General features: G+C 42.7%; 1 protein-coding gene across 1 annotated transcript in view; it reads left to right on the top strand.

Annotated features, from left to right (window-relative positions):
* KCNMB1 (potassium calcium-activated channel subfamily M regulatory beta subunit 1) overlaps window positions 1-13944 on the top strand; it is a 101047-nt gene that overhangs the window by 41745 nt on the left and 45358 nt on the right. The gene's annotated exons all lie outside the window — the stretch shown is intronic.

Raw genomic sequence — 13944 nt, 5'->3', positions numbered from 1 at the left:
GTGGGGCACATATATCAGGAAATTCTATGCCTGATAAACACACTTGTGGTTAGTGGGATTACTCCCCCTCTCTCTTCTTCTTTTTTTCTCTTATGTTCACCATTATTGTATATGGTTATTTTGTACACCTATCACCGTATTGGTTGTTTTCATTTTGTATTTCATTAAACACATTGGTTATGTAATTACTTATTTCATCTAGGAGTTCATTCACTATACATTGGTGACACTCTGATATTTGTGTGGTTTTACTTCATACTATAAGGTAGCGCCGATACCAATTATCACATTTTTTTATTGCACTTTTTCCCTTGCATCCAAGGGTTGATTGGTGGCAGCTTACACCTTCTATTCACAATACCTTCCCCCTCCCCCCCTCATATGCACTTTAGTCCATAGCGCTGGTCATTTCCTTTTATCATATTTGATCACCTGTTCGATTTTTTGATCATGCGCTATAAACCAAAAAAGAGCGACAATTTTGCAAAAATAACAATATTTTTCACATTTTTTTATATGAAATTCCCCCCCAAAAAAATGTAAAAATCAAAATTTTTTAACATTTTCGGCCAATTTGTTTTATGCTACATATGTTTGGTAAACAAAATTGCAAAAAGCGTATTTTGATTGGTTTGCGCAAAAGTTATCGCGTTTACTAACAAAGGGAAAGATTTCTGTCATTTTTGTTGTTTTTTTTTAACGCGTAATGGCAATGATCTGCAATTTTTTTTGCGGTACTGCGACATTGCGGCGGACAGATCTGACCCTTGACTGACATTTTTGACACTTTTGGGGTTACCAATGACATTTCTACAGTAATCAGTGCTATACATATGCACTGTTACTGTAAAAATACACTGGCAGTGAAGGGGTTAACTTTATTTGAGAGGGAGGGGCTGTGTGTGTCCCTAGGGGCGTGATTCTAACTGTGATTGGCTGTGGCTTGAGGTGTAGGAACAATGATCAACGGTCCTACATAGTAGAATCGTGTGATCATCGTTTCTATACCAGGGAGAATGACAGGCGGCTTGTTTACATTAGCCGCCTGCCTTTCTCCCTCTCCCCCGACGATCGCCGAGTGACCGGCGGACATCGGGTCCGTGACCTAGCGGGAGCGTGCCTCCGGCGGCGCGCGCGCGCTCCCCAGAGCCTCACAGGCTAGCAACGTAGACCTACGTTGCTCTGCCTGTGAGGGGCTTACTGCCGCAGTAAATATACTGTGAGCAGTCGGCAAGTGGTTAACATACTGTCCCCAGTCAGTGTCCCTTATACCCGTCATATGCGGTTACATAAGAATATAGGTCATTTGCTTGGGCTAAGGTATGTTTTTATTGTGTTTTTGATGCATTTCTAGATGCATTCCAGATGCTTTCCCCTCCCCCCCCCCTTTTTTTTTTTTTTTACTGTACTGGGGCCTGGTGCATTTTTGATGCATTTTGTGATTCATTCCAGTGCATTTTCGATGCATTTTACCATGTTCGAGTACAATCCAGTGCAGGAAAAATGCAACAGGTTCTAGTTTTCTTTTTCTGGAACTGGAAAGCATTGAAACTGACCACACTGGTGTGAACTATGCCATTAGAAACCATATAACCTACTTTCCATGCGTTTTTGATGCAGAAAAAACGCACTGGACAGCATGTGGCGTGAACTGGCCCTTAAAGCGGAGTTTCCGGCCACAAAAAAAAAATTTCAATGAACATACCCCCAGGACAGTCAGGGCTAGTACATTCCACAATGGCTAGCCTCTGATCTGTCCCGGTTCGCACTTACCTGCAAGAAGAAATACTAACTTTTAAAATTTCTTCTCCAGCGTTGCCATCTCTGTTGTGGGCAGCTGAAGCCAGTGCGATCCTCTTCTGCGTCCTCTTCCGTGTCTTCTTCTCCCAGAATGCGCATGCACTGGCCCCGCTCGTCACTTCCGGTGTGGCGCCGCATTCCTCCACAGCTTCTGGGCATGCCCAGAAGCTGTTTAGCAGGGAATGCGGCTTCGCACCGGAAGTGACGAGCGGGGCCGGTGCCGTCGCATTGATTCCTGGGAGCGATGACGTTCAGCTCCCAGGAATCATTGCAAACCGGAAGTGACGGCGCGGGCCGCGGCCGCCAAGGGAGGAAGTGGAAGAAAGGTGAGTATTTCTTTCTACAATAACAAGGTAAGTAAAAAAAAAAATCAATCCTAACTATCCAATTCCTTTTCAGGTGAAGAAAAGCAAGCGGATGGCCACAAAATCTATTATGTCGATTTTGTGGCCGGAACTCCGCTTTAAGGCACACTACAGCAGCTGCAGGCAACTTAAAATTAGTAAACTAAATGCACACACAAAAGAGACAGGCTAGGCAAATTAAGTTTGAAAGGGGACATTTTTGTTAAGGTAAGAGATGTGGTTAAAGTTTGTTTTAACATAATGTTGAGAGACGTCTTAAAGCCCACCCAAAGCTTTTTGCAGCACATGCATGTTTGGAAAACACACAGGACTCTGATGCCATGGGTGGGATTGAACCCATCCCTAGTGGGGAGTCACCCCTAGAGCTGCTAAGCAGAAGTGCTAACCACAAAGCCACTGTGCTGCCCGTAGTATTAACTATAATATATAGTAGTACCATGATTCAAGAAATAAGATATATAATTATACGTGGATATTTCTAATAAAATTCAAATTAGACATAAAAAATTGTTTGTCATATACGTATAAGATATAACTCTAATTTTTATAGATATAGATATATTTTACATTAGAAAAAAAGTATGCAAAACTCTGTAACATTCATTCAAAAATGCATTTGTTGCAGAATGTGTAAAAAAAGCCCTACAAAATTGGAAAGAAAATTAATATCTTTACGATCAATCACATTTGCCATTTGTTCCTTTTTTTACACACAAATGGGATCTTGGGTAAATCCTGCAGTCCTACGCTCTCTAGGGACCACGTTTAGCATATTCGATTATGGAAAAGTGACTATCCTGACTTGACATTTACTAATAGGCGTTCCCGTAATTGATGGTGCTTCCCCGTTCTCCACATTGAAGTCTTAGTTGTTTCAATTAGGTGCAATTAGGAGTCTAAAATCTATTACTTCTCCTTATTCTTAGTAAATAAACCCCACTGTTTCGTTCTCAAAAGGAAGAAGCTACAGAGTTCCTGATAAGGGAACAGAGAATAAAATTCAGAGTTACCAGGCACAACTTCAATGGCTCAGCATGATATTGTTACTGAACCTGGAATACGTGTCAAACTCAAGCCATACTAAATTTCTGAAGCTAGGAGAAAGGACATCAGTAATGAAGTTAAGAGGATGCTGGAGTTAGATGTCATTAAAGGAGTCTAATAGTAACTGCTCTAGTCCCAATGTGTTAGTCCCAAAACCGGACGGTACTTGGAGGTTTTGTAATGACTTCAGAAAGCTTAATTTAGTGACAAAATTTGACATGTACAAAATGCCCAAGGTAAATGAACTTATTGGCTGCTGCTATCCCAGTTCCCACCCATAGTCCTGCCTATGACTTCGCCCCCAGTGGGTATATAAAGACACGGTCATGTGTCTGAATTATCGTCATGAAGGAGCCATTCAACTCTCCGAAACGCCTTCCGCTCTTTTGACATCACTTCCTGGCATTTGTGTTCCATGCTGGTCCAGGCAGCACTGCCATCCTTCCTGGTTCTTTCCCTTGTGGCCCCCCTCTACTAGTCGGTTGGGATCTCCACCATCAGGTTGCACATTGGACCACCCCTGGGACCACCTGTCACTGGATTCCTTGCCACATTCTATGATGAGCCTGGTTTATTTTAATGCTAGTAAGTTCATTTTTATCCCTGGGCAATTAAAAAGTCTTTTGTTTTCTGCACTTAGAGGCGCCTTATGTTTGTTTTCTTAAAATTAACTTATAGACAGACTTGGCAAGGCCTGTTATCTGACCACTTTGAACTTAACCAAAGGATATTGGAAAATTCCCCTGACTGATAGCGCCATAGAAAAGACTGCATTCGTGACCCCTGAGGGTTTGTTTCAGTACAAAAGGATGCCTTTTGAGTTGCAAAATGCTCCTAGTGGTAAAATGGTCCCCAGAAGTGGAAGAGTCTTTACAAATCTTGAAGAAGGGCCTTTGTGCACAACCAGTGTTGTACTTCCCTGGTTTCTCCAAGGATTTTTTGGTTCAGACAAATATACATCTGATGTTGGCATTGTATACCCTGTGGTGTACCTGAACAGAAAGCTTAATGAGCATGAGAGAAAATATGCTATCATAGAAAAGGAATGTTTATCCATAAAGAGGGGGACATACTAAAACATTTAATGTGAAAATGGCTTAATGTAGCTTAATGTGTAATAAAGTGCCCAAACCTTAATCAATTGCCTTGAAACTTTGCACAGACAAAGTTTTTAACTTTCCTAATATATCCTAGAAGTTTCATGTATTTTGGTCTTTCAGGAGGCAAACAAGAGACATTAAGCTTGTTTTTTGGGGAGCTTAATGTGGCTTAACGTACAAAAAAGAGCTTAGCTGTGAAAAAATTTCCCCCAAACTTGGCACAATAGAAGAGTCTATCGTTTACAACATATTCTGAAAATTTTAGCTTATTTGGTAAATCAAACAAAAAGTTATTGACATTAAGATATTTTTTTACAACACTAAAATGTTTAATGTCCACAGCTTAATGTGAAAAGAGCTTAAATGTACCAAAATGTGCCTAAACCTCAACCAATTGTCTTGAAACTTTGCACAGCCCAAGTTCTACACTCCTCTAAGCTATCCTGGAGGTTTCATCGATTTTGGTCTCCCACGTGGAAAGCTGGGGACATTAAGCTCTTTTTTTGGGGAGCTTAATGTGGCTTAACGTAAAGAGGGTCTTAGGTGCACTAAGGTATTATCTATTAGGGCACAAGTATAAGTTAGTAACTGACCATGCTCCCCTCAAGTGCATGGCCCAAAAGGAGATAAATAGGTGAACCAGTGGTTTCTGGCGCTTCAGGACTATGCCTTCACTGTAAAGCACAAGCCAGGGCATAAGATGGGGAATGTAGATGCCCTGTCCCGGGTTCACTCCTGTTGGGCCACAGGTGTTGCAACCCTGGGGTTGAAACAAGGGGGGATATCATACAGAGCATCCCAGAGAGGGACAAGCTGTAGGCTTGCTCAGCCTGGTATTGAGGACCTGTATTTATGTATAGTTAGTGTCGAGACATGGCTAGATTTTTTTTGTTTTGTGATTATTTTTCCTGTTTGTTTTCTGAGACACTCTGTACAGCACCTGTATATAGACTTGTAGATCTCACGAATAAACACTGCACTGTTTTCTCACTACCTTTTTGGATTTGGTATCTGTGCCTGAGAGACTGCTTATCCCAGGGAGCTTTGAACCTGCTACCAGTTTCCAGCTCACTATATATCTCAAAATATTTCAAAATTCAATAACATACAGTCCTTTTGATTGCTACAATGTACTTATAATTCTTTCACCATGCCTCTGAGAATTCTTCCATACGTGGTGTATAATGCCACCACCACAATATTGAAGGTGTGCGCTCAACTTACAGGATGAGCTCCACTATTTATATAAACAGAAGGGCAAATAATTCTTCAAAATAATGGATGTCCTCCCTAAATGAACCACAGCAAGGACTACTTGCATCTACCCTTTGTTTAAAACTCTTGATTCATGGCCATCCAAAAATCAGAATTAAACCCCATGGTGTAAAATCGTTCTGTAATTTTTATTTTAAAAAAAGAAGTAAAAATGCACTTACACACTTCAATAGGGTCAACAACATAGGGCAATCACTGACATAAGAAGTCCAAGATGGTGCCTCGTGTATGACTGGTGTGATGACGTAAGTGTAAGTGGAAGTGTGTTTGGGGTCGTTATCATGTTGAAATACTGCCCTGCAGACCAGTCTCCAAAGGGAGGGGATCATTCTCTACTTCAGTGTGTAACAATAAATGTTGTCTTTCATGGTTCCCTCAATGAACTGAAGCTCCCCAGTCCCGGCAGCACTCATGCAGCCCCAAACCATGACACTCCCACCCCCATGCTTGACTGTAGGCAAGACACACTTGTCTTTGTACACCTCACCTGGTTGCCACCACACACGCTTGACACCATCTGAACCAAATAAGTTTATCTTGGTCTCATCAGACCACAGGACATGGTTCCAGTAATCCATGTCCTTAGTCTGCTTATCTTCAGCAAACTGTTTGCAGGCTTTCTTGTGCATCATATTTAGAAGAGGCTTCCTTCTGGGACGACAGCCATGCAGACCAATTTAATGCAGTGTGCGGCGTATGGAGCACTGGCAGGCTGACCCCCAACCCCTTCAACCTCTGCAGCAATGCTGGCAGCACTCATACGTCTATTTCCCAAAGACAACCTCTGGATATGACGCTGGGAACGTACACTCAACTTCTTTGGTCGACCATGCCGAGGCCTGTTCTGATTGGAACCTGTCCTGTTAAACCGCTGTAGGGTCTTGGCCACCATGCTTCAGCTCAGTTTCAGGGTTTTGGAAATCTTCTTATAGCCTAGGCCATCTTTATCTAGAGCAACAATTATTTTTTTCAGATTCTCAGAGAGTTCTTTGCCATGAAGTGCCATGTTGAACTTCCAGTGACCATTTTGAGAGAGTGAGAGCGATAACACCAAATTTAACACACCTGCTCCCCATTCACACCTGAGACCTTGTAACACTAATGAGTCACATGACACCGGGGAGGGAAAATGGCTAATTGGGCCCAATTTGGACATTTTCACTTAGGGGTGTACTCACTTTTGTTGCCAACGGTTTAGACATTAATGGCTGTGTGTTGAGTTATTTTGAGGGGACAGCACATTTACACTGTTATATAAGCTGTACACTCACTACTTTATATTGTAGCAAAGTGTAATTTCTTCAGTGTTGTCACATGAAAAGATAGAATAAAATATTTACAAAAATCTGAGTGTTTTTTATGTGAGATACTGTATGTGTGTGTGTGTATATATATATATATATAAGTGTGTGTGTGTATATACAGTGCATTGCGAAAGTATTCGGCCCCCTTGAACTTTTCGACCTTTTGCCACATTTCAGGCTTCAAACGTAAAGATATAGAACTGTAATTTTTTTGTGAAGAATCAACAACAAGTGGGACACAATCATGAAGTGGAACGAAATTCATTGGATATTTCAAACTTTTTTAACAAATAAAAAACTGTAAAATTGGGTGTGCAAAATTATTCAGCCCCCTTAAGTTAATACTTTGTAGCGCCACCTTTTGCTGCGATTACAGCTGTAAGTCGCTTGGGGTATGTCTCTATCAGTTTTGCACATCGAGAGACTGAAATTTTTGCCCATTCCTCCTTGCAAAACAGCTCGAGCTCAGTGAGGTTGGATGGAGAGCGTTTGTGAACAGCAGTTTTCAGTTCTTTCCACAGATTCTCGATTGGATTCAGGTCTGGACTTTGACTTGGCCATTCTAACACCTGGATATGTTTATTTGTGAACCATTCCATTGTACATTTTGCTTTATGTTTTGGATCATTGTCTTGTTGGAAGACAAATCCCCGTCCCAGTCTCAGGTCTTTTGCAGACTCCATCAGGTTTTCTTCCAGAATGGTCCTGTATTTGGCTACATCCATCTTCCCATCAATTTTAACTATCTTCCCTGTCCCTGCTGAAGAAAAGCAGGCCCAAACCATGATGCTGCCACCACCATGTTTGACAGTGGGGATGGTGTGTTCAGGGTGAGGAGCTGTGTTTCTTTTACGCCAAACATAACGTTTTGCATTGTTGCCAAAAAGTTCAATTTTGGTTTCATCTGACCAGAGCACCTTCTTCCACATGTTTGGTGTGTCTCCCAGGTGGCTTGTGGCAAACTTTAAACGCCACTTTTTATGGATATCTTTAAGAAATGGCTTTCTTCTTGCCACTCTTCCATAAAGGCCAGATTTGTGCAGTATACAACTGATTGTTGTCCTGTGGACAGAGTCTCCCACCTCAGCTGTAGATCTCTGCAGTTCATCCAGAGTGATCATGGGCCTCTCGGCTGCATCTCTGATCAGTCTTCTTGTATGAGCTGAAAGTTTAGAGGGACGGCCAGGTCTTCGTAGATTTGCAGTGGTCTGATACTCCTTCCATTTCAATATTATCGCTTGCACAGTGCTCCTTGGGATGTTGAAAGCTTGGGAAATCTTTTTGTATCCAAATCCAGCTTTAAACTTCTCCACAACAGTATCTCGGACCTGCCTGGTGTGTTCCTTGTTCTTTATGATGCTCTCTGCGCTTTAAACAGACCTCTGAGACTATCACAGTGCAGGTGCATTTATACAGAGACTTGATTACACACACAGGTGGATTCTATTTATCATTATTAGTCATTTAGGTCAACATTGGATTATTCAGAGATCCTCACTGAACTTCTGGAGAGAGTTTGCTGCACTGAAAGTAAAGGAGCTGAATAATTTTGCACGCCCAATTTTTCAGTTTTTTATTTGTTAACAAAGTTTGAAATATCCAATAAATTTAGTTCCACTTCATGATTGTGTCCCACTTGTTTTTGATTCTTCCCAAAAAAATACAGTTTTATATCTTTATGTTTGAAGCCTGAAATGTGGCAAAAGGTCGCAAAGTTCAAGGGGGGCGAATACTTTCGCAAGGCACTGTATTTATATATATATATATATATATATATATATATATGAAAGTGTATCAATCCTGACGTACTGAATACCTCATTCTTGAGGCCCTAAAATGCTAGGATGGTAAAAATACTCTCCAAATGACCCCTTTTTGGTAAGTGTTAATATGACTGGTATGGCAGTCAGTATGTAAGAAAAAAAAAAAAGAATCCTTTTTCTTTTAATTTTTTTTTACTTTTAATATATATATATATATATATATATATATATAATTTTTTTTCATTTTTTCCTTTTTTGTACATACTAGGACCAGAGCAGCCTAATGTTACCATAGCTACACTGTACTGCTATGGGAACGTGATTTTTTTATACTATGATTGCTTATAGCAGTAATGATTAGCTGTGAGCTGTGATTAGCCACAGCTATCACATAGTACAGATGCACAGTAATTAGGCCTGTTGGTAATATGTGATCACAGTGAATGTGAATCACAGAGATCATCACAATAATACACAATGAATGGCTATGAATTATAGCAAGTCATTGTGTACAACTGACATGTGATCAATATGATTGGTCACAGCGATCACATGGTACACGGGTCCGGTGGGCACAGCGGTTGACAGATCGAGCCACAGTGGGGACACTAGAGCGCACAGGAGGCGTGCACCTGGAGGATGTCATATGACATCCAACCAGGATAACCGTACTCCTGCTTGGCCCTTTTTCACAATAGGAGGGGCAAGAAATGGTTACATATGGAATTTAAAAAAATTAAAATTTTGTGAAAAAAACACATTTTATTTTATTCCTTTTTTGATCAAAAAAAAAAAATACAACTTGAAAAGCTCACCATGCCTCTTTCTACTTTGACTGCCTTTATACCTTGGGATGTCTACTTTCCAAAAAAGGGTAACTTGGGGGGTATTTGTATTGTCTTGACATTTTAGGGCCTCAAGAAATGAGATAGGCAGTCAATACATCGGGATTGATCAATTTCAAATACAGTACATGTACCATTGTTTGTAGACTTTATTTTTTTTTTTTCAAACGGTTTACTCTTTTTTTAATTTATGTATCAAAAAATTAAAAACCAAAGCATGATTAAATATCACCAAAAGAAAGCTGTATCTGTCTCAAACAATGATAAAAATGTAATTTGGGTACAGTGTTGCATGACAGTAATTGTCATTCAAAATGTGACAGCGCTGAAAACTGAAAAATAGTTTGGGCAGGAAAGGGGTAAAAGTGTCTGTGACTTGAGGTGGTTAAGGAATAATTATTCTTCCATGTCTCTCATGGATTTTGAATACTTTTTTAGAACTAATTCAATTACCAAGGGAGTACTGTCTCTAATATATGCCTCTATTTAGGACAATACTTACTATAATACTAATAACACCCAAGTATATTGAACCCAGGGCCGGCCTTTGGGGTGTGCGAGCTGTGCGGCCACACAGGGCGCCATGGGCAACAGGGGCACCGTGCGGCCATCACAGCTCGCAGATGATCAGGCCGCACAGTGGGAGGTAAGCGGCGACCGTGGCCTGGAGGTTCAGTGTGGGGGTCTCTGATGTAAGGGGGGCTCTGTGTGTGGGGGTCTCTGATGTAAGGGGAGCTCTGTGTGGGGGTCTCTGATGTAAGAGGGCTCTGTGTGGGGGGTCTCTGATGTAAGGGGGCTCTGTGGGGGGAGTCTCTGACATAAGGGGGTCTCTGTGGGGGTCTCTAATGTAAGGGGTCTTTGATGTAGGGGGGGCTCTGTGGGGATCTCTAATGTAAAGGGGTATTTGATGTAAGGGGGGCTCTGTGAGGGGTCTCTTCTAATGCAAGGGGGGCTAAGTTATTAGTGATCATAAAAAAGAAAAGTCAAAAAAAGTGCAAGAAAATGTGCGGGGGGTCACACGCGCGGTGGGGGGGGCGCCACAGGATTAGCTCGCACAGGGCGCCTGAACACCTAAGGCCGGCCCTGATTGAACCCACTGGGAGTGTGATCTCAAGAAACATTTCTTCCTCCTGAAGACTCAACTTAAATTTTGGCAAGTTGCATTCAAAAGCTCCAGTAATGTACAAGCATTGGAGAGTTCTTATAATGTACTTTCTCGCTGGTACTTTACATTGGTAGCTATTTAACAAAATCTGGCTTTTTAAAACATTTTATTTCATCCTCTATTTTTATTTTACTTCATACTGGTGGTAAACCTTGTAGGCAGCCATATTCAGACTCATAAGGCAAAATCGTATGTTATGTGTCCATGTTATCAGAGTTAACCCCTTTCTTGGGCTAATTGTTGCTTTTGATTCCTGCATGTTTATGCTATTTGACTGGCATTTTGATATATATTGATTAGGAGGCCCCTAAGTGTCCATTCACACTGATCTGACTTGGACCGCGACTTGTCAGCCCGACAAGTCGCGTCCGTCACGCTCCCATTGTGCGGTACAGGAGCCGTTCTAATAGGAGCGACACAAGTCGCTCCAACTTAGAAAAAGGGTTCTGTACTACTTCGGGGCGACCTGGAGGTGACTTGCATAGACATTCATTTTATGAAGTCCATGCAAGTTATGCCGAAGTTGCGCTGCTACGATGATAATCAGAGGTTTGTAACTATTGTCTTTTAACTGAGTTTCAAGTATTTTTATGGGCTTGATAATTTTTACAGTAGTAATTTACTGACTAACTATTTGTATTGTTGTTTAATGATTTCTCATTTAAAATTAGCAGTATTTCATGTTTTTCAATGGCAATGATTGATTTTGAAAGTGCTGGTTATGCCTGTGTCCAGGGCCGTCTTTAATATGGATTGGACCCTGGGCAAACATTTTCTTGGCCCCCCCCCCCCCCCCACAATTTAGCTCTCCACCCCAACATCTCAATCTCTGTGGAAAGGTTTTGCACAGAGCAGCCCCGATCCTCCTCTGCTGGGGTCCCCTAACAGCATTCCTTCATGCACAAATCACAGTACCCCTTATCACATCACAGCACCCCATTACATTACAGCAATTTTCATGCATAGTTCCCCTTTACACATCGCAGTACCCCTTATCACATCCCAACACCCCATTACATTGCAGCCATTTTCACATCAATGTGTATACTAGTGAGGTATGACTTAAACCTGCAGGAGGACCAGTTTTTTTATTTGTAAATTACTTTACTACTGCTTTAGGCCTGATTTATATGTTTGGTGGCCCACATTTTAGAAGGGTACAGCATCCTATTCATTTGAATGGGCTGCTATGCCTGCGTTTCCCGCAGAAAAAAGGTGTATGCAGCATTTTAAAATTGCATGACACTGTTAACGCAAATGCACTGTGTTTTTAAATGCATGGCCCACATACCTAAAAATGCAGCAAGCTTGCCAGTGAAGGAATTGCAGGTAAGTCACATGGTGCAAAAGCAGGATGGATTTCAAGGCCACTGAAATTTTAAAATGCTGCATACACCTTTTTTTTGCGGGAAACACAGGCATAGCAGCCCATTCAAATGAATATGATGCGGTGCCTTTGAAAATGTGGGCCCCCAACCTGCATACATGTGAATCAGGCCTAAAGTAGGCCCATCAAGCAGTGTCGGGTCTGGAGGTGGCCCAGAGTCAGGCAGCGTGCTCTCTAATAAATAAATCCTTCTGCACACAGCCCTTACCATCAGAGCCCTCCTTTACCATCAGAGCACCCTTTACATTTAGAGCCCTCTCTTACTATCAGAGCTCCCCTTTACCATCAGAGTTCTCCTTTACCTTTAGAGACCCCCTTAACCATCAGATCCCCCCTTTACCATCACAGCCCTCCTTCACCATCAGAGTCCCCCCTTTATATTCAGAGTCCCCCTTTACCATCAGAGCCCCCCTCCCTTACCATCAGAGCTCTATTTTACCATCAGAGGCCCCCCCCCTTTACCATCAAAGCCCTCTTTTACCATCAGAGGCCCCCTTTACATTCAGAGCCCTCTATTACTATCAGAGCTCCCCTTTACCATCAGAGTCCTCCTTTACCTTTAGAGCCCCCCTTTACCACTAGAGCCCCCCTTTACCATCAGAGTCCCCCCTTCACCATCAGAGTCCCCCCTTCACCATCAGAGTCCTCCTTTACCATCGGAGCCCCCCCCCCTTACCATCATAGCCCTATTTTACCATCAGAGGCCCCCCTTTACATTCAGAGCCCTCTCTTACTATCAGAGCTCCCCTTTACCATCAGAGTCCTCCTTTACCTTTTGAGTCCCCCTTCACCATCAGAGCCCCCCCTTCACCATCAGATTCCCCCCTTTATATTCAGAGTCCTCCTTTACCATCAGAGCCCCCCCTTTACCATCAGAGAGCCCCCCCCTTACCATCAGAGCCCTCTTTTACCATCAGAGGCCCCCTTTACATTCAGAGCCCTCTCTTACTATCAGAACTTCCCTTTACCATCAGAGTCCTCCTTTACCTTTAGAGCCCCCCTTAACCATCAGATCCCCCCCTTTACCACCAGAGCCCCCCTTCACCATAAGAGTCCTCCTTTACCATCAGAGCCCCCCCCCTTACCATCAGAGCTCTATTTTACCATTAGAGGCCCCCATTTACATTTAGAGCCCTCTTTTACTATCAGAGCCCCCCTTAGCCACCAGATCCCCCCTTTACCATGAGAGCCCTCCCTTTATATTCAGAGCCCCCACTTACAGAAAGAACCCTCCCAGTGCTGGCCTGGAACTGTGCATTGCAGGGAAGGAGAGGAGGAAAGAGACCATCACGTTCTGGATCAGACATCACAGGGCAGATGAGGAGGGGGCTGGGCAGATAGAAACAACAATGGGTCTACTTACATGCTGAGAGATGAGGGGAGCAGCACTGCAGTGGAGAGCAGAATAGTCTATGCTGGGACTCTGGACACCATTCTGCTCTCATGTGCCAAGGATAAGAGGTTGAAAATACCGCGGGAATGGCACACTGACTCTTACTGGACCGACCTTTCACTGATGGAGCCTGTATAATACAGGACGGCTGCATCCCCATCCCGCCCACTCACACAGCAGGAGAAGACAGGCTCCACCTAGGGGATGTTCTATCAATCCTCAACCACAGAGCCTGGCCAATGAAAGTTACTGCTGGGGGAGGAGATTCGTCCCGATCTCTGACTGTCCACAGAAGCAGCAATGTAATGTCTGCAGAGTTGTGACGGCCGGGGTCTGATTTCCGGGACTTTAGCAGGGACAAGTACGGGCCCCTAAAGATTGACAGGGCCCTGGGCAGCTGCCCCTTTTTGCCCTGCGGTAAAGAAGGCCCTGCCTGTGTCATTCCACAAATAACTTTCAGAATACATGTACAAATATTAGCAGAATCTCATACTTTAATAATG

This window comes from Pelophylax lessonae, assembly GCF_965119305.1.
Source record: "Pelophylax lessonae genome assembly, chromosome: 4".
NCBI lineage: Eukaryota > Metazoa > Chordata > Amphibia > Anura > Ranidae > Pelophylax > Pelophylax lessonae.
The sequence above is the reverse complement of the archived record's forward strand: the minus strand, read 5'-3'. Positions and strand labels throughout refer to the sequence as shown.